Source organism: Heptranchias perlo, chromosome 22 (genome assembly GCF_035084215.1).
Source record: "Heptranchias perlo isolate sHepPer1 chromosome 22, sHepPer1.hap1, whole genome shotgun sequence".
Lineage (NCBI taxonomy): Eukaryota > Metazoa > Chordata > Chondrichthyes > Hexanchiformes > Hexanchidae > Heptranchias > Heptranchias perlo.
The window spans coordinates 18,223,053-18,234,703 of NC_090346.1; the positions used below are offsets into that span (position 1 = coordinate 18,223,053).

The 11,651-nt window shown below is 49.1% G+C and overlaps 1 long non-coding RNA gene across 1 annotated transcript; it reads left to right on the forward strand.

Annotated features, from left to right (window-relative positions):
- Positions 1-759: 759 nt before the first annotated feature.
- On the forward strand, positions 760-11,282 carry LOC137340880 (uncharacterized). Its single transcript, XR_010966895.1, has 3 exons — positions 760-810; positions 10,111-10,149; positions 11,208-11,282. It is a non-coding gene; the product is annotated as an uncharacterized lncRNA (long non-coding RNA).
- Positions 11,283-11,651: the final 369 nt, after the last annotated feature.

The following is an 11,651-nucleotide window of genomic DNA, read 5'->3' on the forward strand; positions in this document are numbered from 1 at the left end:
CAGATCTCTCAGTTCCTGCACCCCCTTTTAGAATTCTGCCCTCTAGTTTACATTGACTCACCTCGATCTTCCTACCAGAATGTATCACCGTAATAAATGCTGGCTTGGACAGGACTGTAATAAATGCTGGTTTGGACAGGACTGTAATAAATGCTGGCTTGGACAGGACTGTAATAAATGATGGCTTGGACAGGACTGTAATAAATGCTGGTTTGGACAGGACTGTAATAAATGCTGGCTTGGACAGGACTGTAATAAATGCTGGCTTGGACAGGACTGTAATAAATGCTGGTTTGGACAGGACTGTAATAAATGCTGGTTTAACAGGACTGTAATAAATGCTGGCTTGGACAGGACTGTAATAAATGCTGGCTTGGACAGGACTGTAATAAATGCTGGCTTGGACAGGACTGTAATAAATGCTGGTTTGGACAGGACTGTAATAAATGCTGGTTTAACAGGACTGTAATAAATGCTGGTTTGGACAGGACTGTAATAAATGCTGGTTTGGACAGGACTGTAATAAATCTACTGAGACAACTCCAAGGAATGGAACTTTGTCTGGAACATCTCGGGTTTGATTGACAGCCGTCTTGGCGCTATTAGCTTGTAATTATGAATCGAGAAACTTTGGCTCCGCCCATCCGTCTCCCGATTGGTCTGAACGGTGTCCGTGTGTGGGCGAGCTCCGTCCCGCTTGGTTCTGATTGGACAATGTTCGGTCAGGAGGCGGGCCCGCTCCGCTCCCCATTCCCAGCGCGATGTGCCTGGACCTGGCAGTCTGCAGCGGTGAGGGAGCGGCTGCAGCAGGTAAGGAGAGTGGGGAAAGGGGCAGAGGGGGAAAGGGGCAGTGGCAGTGAGTGTGAGCAAGAGCAATGTGGGTCCAGTGCAGGGGCTCTGATTTTGCACAGTGTCAACCTCTGGCTTTCTGTCTGGGGTATTTGTTTGTAACAGTGTCAGTCTCTTTCTTGCCCATTCTGTCTCTCCCTCTCTCCCTGTCACTGTCTCCCTCTCCTCCTTGTCACTGTCTCTCCCTCTCTCCCTCCCTCTCCTCCCTGTCACTGTCTCCCTCTCCTCCCTGTCACTGTCTCTCCCTCTCTCCCTGTCACTGTCTCCCTCTCCTCCCTGTCACTGTCTCCCTCTCCTCCCTGTCACTGTCTCCCTCTCTCCCTCTCCTCCCTGTCACTGTCTCCCTCTCTCCCTCTCCTCCCTGTCACTGTCTCCCTCTCTCCCTCTCCTCCCTGTCACTGTCTCCCTCTCTCTCTCCTCCCTGTTACTCTGTCCCTGTCTCCCTCTCCTCCCTGTCTCCCTCTTCCTGTCTCCCTCTCCTCCCTGTCTCCCTCTTCCTGTCTCCCTCTCCTCCCTGTCTCCCTCTTCCTGTCTCCCTCTCCTCCCTGTCTCCCTCTTCCTGTCTCCCTCTCCTCCCTGTCACTCTCTCCCTGTCTCCCTCTCCTCCCTGTCACTCTCTCCCTGTCTCCCTCTCCTCCCTGTCACTCTCCCTGTCTCCCTCTCCTCCCTGTCACTCTCTCCCTGTCTCCCTCTCCTCCCTGTCTCCCTCTTCCTGTCTCCCTCTCCTCCCTGTCACTCTCTCCCTGTCTCCCTCTCCTCCCTGTCATTCTCTCCCTGTCTCCCTCTCCTCCCTGTCACTCTCTCCCTGTCTCCCTCTCCTCCCTGTCACTCTCTCCCTGTCTCCCTCTCCTCCCTGTCACTCTCTCCCTGTCTCCCTCTCCTCCCTGTCACTCTCTCCCTGTCTCCCTCTCCTCCCTGTCACTCTCTCCCTGTCTCTCTCCTCCCTGTTACTCTGTCCCTGTCTCCCTCTCCTCCCTGTCTCCCTCTTCCTGTCTCCCTCTCCTCCCTGTCACTCTCTCCCTGTCTCCCTCTCCTCCCTGTCACTCTCTCCCTGTCTCCCTCTCCTCCCTGTCTCCCTCTCCTCCCTGTCACTCTCTCCCTCTCCTCCCTGTCACTGTCTCCCTGTCACCCTCTCCTCCCTGTCACTCTGTCCCTGTCACTCTGTCCCTGTCCCACTCTGTCCCTGTCACTCTGTCCCTCTCCTCCCTGTCACTCTGTCCCTCTCCTCCCTGTCACTGTCTCCCTCTCTTCCCCCTCTGTCCCTGTCACTGTCTCCCTCTCTTCCCCCTCTGTCCCTGTCACTGTCTCCCTCTCTTCCCCCTCTGTCCCTGTCACTGTCTTCCTCTCTCCCCCTGTCTCCCTCTCTGTCTCCCTCTGTCTCTTTTTCTCTCACTTTCTCTCTTACTCCACCCCTTCCCCTCCCCTCCCCTCCCTCGCAATATGGAGTCAGATATATTTCAGACATTCTTGGAGTGCGGGAAATAGCCCCACGTAATTGATAATTTTCCCCCTCATTTTATGCCCAAAAAACAGGCAAAACGGGAGCCAATTTCCTGGCCTCTATGTCTCTCTCCTTTCCCCCTGTGTATCTCATTTTCTATCATTTTCTTCCTCTTTGTCAAGCTGCTGTGTTTTGCTCTCTGTCTTGTCTGTCCCTTTATTTCTCTGAGTGTTTGTCCATCTGTCTCTCTCTCTCTGTCCATCTGTCTCTCTCTCTCTGTCCATCTGTCTCACTCTTTCTGTCCATCCGTCTCTCTCTCTCTTTGTCCATCCGTCTCACTCTCTCTCTCTTTCTATCCATCTCTCTCTCTCTGTCCATCTGTCTCTCTCTCTCTGTTCATCTGTCTCTCTCTCTCTGTCCATCTGTCTCACTCTTTCTGTCCATCTGTCTCTCTCTCTCTTTGTCTATCCGTCTCACTCTCTCTCTCTTTCTATCCATCTCTCTCTCTCTGTCCATCTGTCTCACTCACTCTCTCCATCCATCTGTCTCTCTCTCTTTGTTCATCCATCTCACTCTCTCTATCCATCTATCTACCTCTCTCTCTATCCATCTATCTACCTCTCTCTCTTTCCATCTGCCTCTCTCTCTCTTTCTCTCTGTCCATCCGTCTCTCTTGCTCTCTCTCCATTCGTTCACTCTCTGTCCATTCGTCTCACTCTCTCTTTCTCTCTGTCCATTTGTCTCACTCTCTCTTTCTCTCTGTCCATCCGTCTCTCTCTCTTTCTCTCTGTCCATTCGTCTCACTCTTACTCCCTCTGCCTCTCTGTGCCTGTGTCTCTCTGGCTGCAGGCTCCAGTGCTGTTTACAGTGTAAATAAGATTTAAGCCATTCCTCTTTAATTGTGCATCTATATCACCAGTGCTGGTAGTCTCCGTCCATTTCTGTATCTCTGTCACTCTTGCACTCTGCATCTGCTCATTCTTTTCCATTCTGGCTCTTTTCTATTTTTTAATCTAGTTAATTTCCTATTTGTTTTTGCCACTTCATTCCACATTCATTTATTTATATCTCAGCTTTCTATTTTTAGTTTTTCTATAAACACTTTTCCTTTCTTTTATTCATTGCAATTTACTTTGGTTGTTTTTCTTTATCTCTTAAATTCCCTCCTGTTTTTTGTTGTCCCTCCATTTGTCCTTTTATTCGTGTTTACTGAAACTGTTCGCAGGAGTGTAACGAGCCAGTAGCTGCTTGACCAGGGATGAGTAATGGGGTAAATAAACAGATCCCGATTCTCTAGTTGAACACTGAAGGAGCTGGGAAGAGCTGGTGAGCAAGGCATTGAGGATTGCTGAGTGGTGGGGAGGAGTCTGACTACTCTTCATGTTGTTAATGTGACTGATTCAATGCAGAAGAGGAGATGGTATTGGCTGGTATTGAAACAAAGTTTTGGCTGCATTAATGTATCTCTTCATTAATACGAGTAGAGCTTTACTGAGGAACTGTTTATAATTTATTGCCTGTCTGGGTTTATTTTGTTCCTGTAAAGATTATACACTTTATTGAAGATTATATAATTTGCTTTCTTTGTTTCTCATCCTGGTTTTGTGAATTCTGTCTGCTTCTGTTTTTTTTGTACACTTTTTTCCCTTCCCCGTGACTCCTGATACACTGGCTCTTGCTTGGTCCCTCTCCACAGGATATCCAGTTGATATCCAGTGCATGTCCGGCTCCAGGGTCTCAGCCTCTTGCTATTGTCCTCCTTTCACCATGACTGTCTGCAGGTCTCTCACCAGCATAAGCCTCACCTATGTGCCTCATTCAGACTCTTTCCCCACCCCCCTCCCCCCTCCCCACCGGCCTCTCCTGCATTCTCTGGGTTCCTCACGTCCCTCCCCCATGCACTGTAGCTGTGCTCCACATTCACATCATCAGCTGGATTCCCACACTTTTCTCCTGGCTGTAAAACTCACACCCAATGGCTGTGCCCCTTCCCTTCCCACCTTCCTTTCTCCACCCCCCCACCCCACCCCACCCCACCCCGAGCTGTATGGTGCCAGCCTTTCAACAGATGCAGGGCAGAATGTGAGTCTCTCTGGGAAGACTCTGCCCTGATGTCCCTGTTCCTGGTCGCAATGTCCCTGGGTGGGGCATCTGCCAACCCAGCAGCTCCTCTTCTCGCTCCACTAGCCTGGCCCAGCCCAGCTCAGCTCTAGTTTTCCAACAACCATTACAGAGTCTCTGATGGTAAGTTACATTGGAACCATTCCTCACCAAGTCAGGAAGGGTCCCCAAGACCCTGAGAAAATCTGAGCTATCTTACCCTTTAAATGATTTCTGATTGGTCGGGCAGTTAAAATGTTAATAAAAAGCAAATTAAAATGTTAACCATTTTTAACACTTCTACTTGGCCAAGGTATGAGGTGAAGCTTCCTAGACATCCAATCGTAGTAAATGACAACACATCTCCGTCTGTCAATCTGCATATATTAACCTTACAAATAAACTGTTCCAGCCATCGAAGTAACTGACACTAAACTAGTTTCTGAACAAAGGCGTTTACCTTTTGCTAATGACAGACTGTCTCTTGTCCTCCACAGTGAGGCAGCTTCCACTTCAACTCCAGCTGCTTTAGAAAAAAACATAAAATAAAGGCAAAGAAATCTCAATATCCATAACGCACGTAATTGCCAGGCAACAACAACAACTTGCATTTATATATTGTTTCTAAAGTAGTGAAACGTCCCAAGGTGCTTTACAGGAGCGGTTATCGAACAAAATTTGACACCGAACAACATAAGGTGATCAAAAGCTTGGTCAAGCGTCTTAAAGGAGAAGAGAGAGGCAGAGAGGTTGAGGGAGGGAATTCCAGAACTCAGCGCCTAGGCTGCTGAAGGCACGTCCACTAACGGTGGAGCGATGAAAATCAGGGATAAGCAAGAGGCCAGAACTGGAGGAGCGCAGAGATCTCGGAGGGTTGTAGGGCTGGAGGAGGTTCCAGAGACAGGGAGGGGCGAGGCCAGGGAGGGATTTGAAAACAAGGATGAGAATTCTAAAATTGAGGCAATGCTGGACCAGGAGCCAATGTAGGTCACCAAGCACGGGGTGATGGGTGAATGAGACTCGTTGCAAGTTGGATATGGGCAGCAGAGTTTTGGATGAGCTCAAGTTTATGGAAGGTGGAAGGCGGGAGGCCGGCCAGGAGAATATTGGAATAGTTGAGTCTGGAGGTAACAAAGGCATGGATGAGGGTTTCAGCAGCAGATGAGCTGAAGCAGGGACGGAGACAGGCGATGTTACGGAGGTGGAAGTAGGCGGTCTTGGTGATGGAGTGGATGTGTGGTCGGAAGCTCATCTCAGGGTCAAATAGGACGGCAAGGTTGCGAACGGTCTAGTTCAGGGATATTGTGACAGTTCCTATACTGAATGGGAATGGCACTGCATGCCCACTAGAGAGCCGGCTATCGGTGGACCACCGGCCACAAAGGAGACCACTCGCTAGAGGGCCGGACTTTGGGGGGAACCACCTGTTAGACAGCATTGGCCAATCAGGTACAGCACAGATCAGGCACGGGGCTAATCTTCATCTACCGTTACATGTGTGGTTATTCTGGTGCTGAATGTATTGTTAGAGCACGGCAGTGATGTGTGGAACGGATGCTGAGAGTGGGAAATGATCCATTCCTGAGACTCACCTTGATGTGCACAAAATTCACACGAGAAAAATACGTTTTTTATTATTCGTTCATGGGATGTGGGCGTCGCTGGCAAGGCCAGCATTAATTGCCCTTGAGAAGGTGGTGGTGAGCCGCCTTCTTGAACCGCTGCAGTCCGTGTGGTGAAGATTCTCCCACAGTGCTGTTAGGAAGGGAGTTCCAGGATTTTGACCCAGCGACGATGAAGGAACGGCGATATATTTCCAAGTCGGGATGGTGTGTGACTTGGAGGGGAACGTGCAGGTGGTGTTGTTCCCATGTGCCTGATGCTCTTGTCCTTCTAGGTGTTAGAGGTCGCGGGTTTGGGAGGTGCTGTCGAAGAAGCTTTGGCGAGTTGCTGCAGTAGATGGTACACACTGCAGCCACAGTGCGCCGATGGTGAAGGGAGTGAATGTTTAGGGTGGTGGATGGGGTGCCAATCAAGCGGGCTGCTTTATCCTGGATGGTGTCGAGCTTCTTGAGTGTTGTTGGAGCTGCACTCATCCAGGCAAGTGGAGAGTATTCCATCACACTCCTGACTTGTGCCTTGTAGATGGTGGAAAGGCTTTGGGGAGTCAGGAGGTGAGTCACTCGCCACAGAATACCCAGCCTCTGACCTGCTCTTGTAGCCACAGTATTTATATGGCTGGTCAATGGTGACCCCCAGGATGTTGATGGTGAGGGATTCAGCGATGGTAATGCCGTTGAATGTCAAGGGGTGGTGGTTAGACACTCTTGTTGGAGATAGTTATTGCCTGGCACTTGTCTGGCGTCAATGTTACTTGCCACTTATCAGTCCAAGCCTGGATGTTGTCCAGGTCTTGCTGCATGCGGGCACGGACTGCTTCATTATCTGAGGGGTTGTGAATGGAACTGAACACTGTCAGCGAACATCCCCATTTCTGACCTTATGATGGAGGGGAGGTCATTGATGAAGCAGTTGAAGATGGTTGGGCCTAGGACACTGCCCTGAGAAACTCCTGAAGCAATGTCCTGGGGCTGAGATGATTGGCCTCCAACAACCACTACCATCTTCCTTTGTGCTAGTTATGACTCCAGCCACTGGAGAGTTTTCCCCCTGATTCCCATTGACTTCAATTTTACTAGGGCTCCTTGGTGCCACACTCGGTCAAATGCTGCCTTGACGTCAAGGGCAGTCACTCTTACCTCACCTCTGGAATTCAGCTCTTTGGTACATGTTTGGACCAAGGCTGTAATGAGGTCTGGAGCCAAGTGGTCCTGGCGGAACCCAAACTGAGCATTGGTGAGCAGGTTATTGGTGAGTAAGTGCCACTTGATAGCACTGTCGACAACACCTTCCATCACTTTGCTGATGATTGAGAGTAGACTGATGGGGTGGTAATTGGCCGGATTGGATTTGTCCTGCTTTTTGTGGACAGGTATACCTGGGCAATTTTCCACATTGTCGGGTCGATGCCAGTGTTGTAGCTGTACTGGAACAGCTTGGCTAGAGGCGCAGCTAGTTCTGGAGCACAAGCCTTCAGCACTACAGCCGGGATGTTGTCGGGGCCCATAGCCTTTGCTGTATCCAGTGCACTCAGCCATTTCATGATATCACGTGGAGTGAATCGAATTGGCTTAAGACTGGCTTCTGTGATGGTGGGAATATCGGGAGGAGGCTGAGATGGATCATCCACTCGGCACTTTTGGCTGAAGATGGTTGTAAATGCGCTCACGTGCTGCACTCCGCCTTCATTGAGGATGGGGATGTTTACAGAGCCTCCTCCTCCCGTTAGTTGTTTAATTGTCCACCACCATTCACGACTGGATGTGGCAGGACCACAGAGCTTTGATCTGATCCGTTGGTTGTGGAATCGCTTAGCTCTGTCAATAGCATGTTGATTTTTGCAGTTTAGCATGCATGTAGTCCTGAGTTGTAGCTTCACCAGGTTGGCACCTCATTTTTAGGTACGCCTGGTGCTGCTCCTGGCATGCTCTTCTACATTCCTCATTGAACCAGGGTTGATCCCCTGGCTTGTTGGTAATGGTAGAGTGAGGAATATGCTGGGCCATGAGGTTACAGATTGTGCTGGAATACAATTCTGCTGCTGCTGATGGCCCACAGCGCCTCATGGATGCCCAGTTTTGAGCTGCTAGATCTGTTCTGAATCCATCCCATTTAGCACGGTGATAGTGCCACACAACACGTTGGATGGTGTCCTCAGTGCGAAGCCGGGACTTCGTCCCCATGAGGACTGTGCGGTGGTCACTCCTGCCAATACTGTCATGGACAGATGCATTTGCGACAGGTAGATTGGTGAGGACGAGGTCAAGTAAGTTTTTCTCTCGTGTTGGTTCGCTCACCACCTGCCGCAGGCCCAGTCTGGCAGCTATGGTCCTTCAGGACTCGGCCAGCTCGGTCAGTCGTGGTGCTACTGAGCCACTCTTGGTGATGGACATTGAAGTCCCCCACCCAGAGTACATTCTGTGCCCTTGCTACTCTCAGTGCTTCCTCCAAGTGGTGTTCAACATGGAGGAGGACTGATTCATCAGCTGAGGGAGGGCGGTAGGTGGTAATCAGCAGGAGGTTTCCTTACCCATGTTTGACCTGATGCCATGAGATTTCATGGGATCCAGAGTCAATGTTGAGGACTCCCAGGGCCACTCCCTCCTGACTGTATATAACTGTACCACCACCTCTGGTGTGTCTGTCCTGCCAGTGGGACAGGACATATCCAGGGATGGTGATGGAAGAATCTGGGACGTTAGCTGAAAGGTATGATTCTGTGAGTATGGCTATGTCAGGCTGTTGCTTGACTAGTCTGTGGGATAGCTCTCCCAATTTTGGCACAAGTCCCCACATGTTAGTGAGAAGGACTTTGCAGGGTCGACTGGGCTTGGTTTGCCTTTGTCATGTCCGTTGCCTTGTGGTCCGATGCCGGGTGGTCCGTCCAATCAGGAAATGTGCCTGAGCAGCTTCCCAATGAATCAGTTAATAAGCAGCCAGCTTGTGACTGGACTTCTGTAACCAATTGTAAATCACAGGTTCCTCTCCGTCAATGTCATTTATTGCGTGTGTGCATTCAGCAGTGAATCCTTGATGTCTGGGAATCTACTAAATTATGGGAAATGAATTCCAGACCTGACCTCCAATACTTGCTGGCTAGAGCTCAAGTGAGAGATCCTTCAATTGACGGACCCTTGGGAGGCTGGGGCTGAGGCAGAATGAATAAGAAAACTAATGTTTATCCTCCAACTTTTTTTAAAAAAAGGTTTGCAACGTGACGAGTGTGAGGGGCTAATGTATAACAAAAGTATCCCTTCTCCCTTCCCCCTTCCCCACTCCCCCACCTCCTGTTAATTGACATCACTATTTGTTGCTATAAATACATTTTGTTTAAATAGGAAGTGATCCCTTCATCAAGGGAATTAGTTGGGAGGAGTAAATTGAAGCATAAATTCTCCCTGACACCCTCCTCCCCGCCCTCTTTTATCCCCAGAGTTTGGGGGTTAATGATCACCCAGTCTCATGTTGACATATAGATCACTTTTTTTCACTGTGTCCTGCACAGACTGCAGTGTGTCCTTACTGGAGAGAGATCAGAAGGTCGGCCTGTAGGGAGGTAATGCTACTCCTGGTCTGCTGCCCCATGTGTATGAAGCCCCAGGACTTGCTCGTGTTGGTCTTCTCATCACCAAACATTTGGGAGAAGGTCTCCAGCCTCACTGCAGAGGGAGATTAGGATGACAGTGAATCAGACGTTCTGTTAAATTGATCACCGAGAGAGTGAGGAGACAGCTTAGGAGAAACTTCTTTACCCAGAGGGTTGTTAGAGCTTGGAATGCTTTGCCACAGGGAGTGCTTGAGGCAGAGACCATTGCATCTTTTAATGGAAAATTGGATGAATAGGTGAAGCAGAGGAAGATGCTAGTCTATGGGAGGCACAGTACCGTCTATCTATGTCCGTGGCACTGGGCTGTGCTCCTCAGGACGCAGTGGATACATGTTATTTGAAGAAAGAAGACACGCCCCTACCAGATCAGTAACCCCTCTTAGACCCAAAGGGTCACACTCAGCTCAGAAGACTTCCTTGGCTCCCATTCCGAGGACAGTACTTGGTTTCATTTGGCATGTCTGTATTGCCATGATTCTCTCTCTCGTTTCAGAACCTGTGGAATTACTGAGGAGGAACAGCTGGCCCTGCGGTAAGAATTATTCAGATTGTGACACACCAAACACCTGGCTGGGTCAATATCCAAGTGACATTCCACCTCTGTCCTGGGTCCCTCATCACTGACTCCACCAACCAGAGGAAATGGTCTTTATTTGCTCTTTCAAAACCCTTCATTACTTTAAAAACTTTCATTAAATCTCATCAGCCTCCTCTGCTCCAGTGGAAATAGTCCCAGTATTTCAAATCTCTCCTCATAACAATCATTTCCCATCCCTGGCATCACCCTGGTGAATCTATGTTGTACTCCCTCTATGGCTTTAATGTCCTTTCTATAATGGGCCGCCCAAAACTGAACCCAGTACTCTAACTGTGGCCTAACCAATATTTTGTGCAAATTCATCATTATTTCTTTACTCTTGTACTCCTATTTATAAAATCCCAAATGTTATTGGCCATTCTATGGCTTTATCTATTTGGACTTTCACTTTTAGGGAATTATGTATTTGAACCCCTCGGTCTCTCTGTTCATCCTCCCTTCAATGTCTTTCCATTTAGTGTTTACTCCCATTTCCTGTTTTCCCCCAAATGTATTGTCTCACACTTATCCATGTTAAATTGCATTTGGCAGCTGTCTGCCTATTTCACTAACTTATCTGTCTTCCTGAAGCCTTTTACAGGTCTCACTGTTTGCAAAGCCTCCTACTTTTGTGTGTTCATCAAATTTCAAGATTGTGCTTCCTGTGCCCAAATCCAAATCATGTATATTTACCAAGAACACAAGAGATGCCAGCACTGGCCTCCCTCCATCCCTGGGCCTCCCTCCCTGGGGATGTTTTCTTTCTTTCAGAAGACGATCTTGCACAGCCAAACATCAACCATCCTCAAGATGCGAGCTGAGGATTTATCAGCATGGCTTCGATCCCAGACAGGTATGCAGGGTTTGGGATCTTGCTGTGAAGGTTCACAGGCAGGAGATGTGAAAGGTTTCAGGGTCTTTGAGTTGCCTGTAGACTGTCCAAATCTCCCAGTTGTAGAGGAGGAGACAGCACCGCTGATTCATACATTTTGAACTTGGTCTTGATTTTTCAGTCCTGTACGCTCCAAACACTGAAGACGCCATCTGCAGTCGTGAAAGATTTCTTTATTGGACGTGCACTGGTACCTAGGTAAGTAAATAGCTGGACTGCACTTGACTATGTTTTGCAATCTGCGTTCTTTTTACTCTGCGCCCTGATTTGTGCTCTGCGCCCTGATTTTTACCTGCATTTTCCATCTACGTTTGGGAGGAGACGGTGCTGTTATTTTAAACTTCTGTGCTTGCCAATGATCTCCTGTGCTCCGAGCCGACAGAGAAGTAGCTAGTCCATCCACAGAATAAAACATCTTGTCTGAGGCAAGTCATTGTAGGATTTCCCCTTGGTGTCCTCACTTGACATGGTGGGAGAGGAGGCACTCGTAATGTAACTTAACATTGGGAATGTTTCTGATCACCATCAAACAAACACTAGGGGGCAGTCCATCTCTCCCGTCACA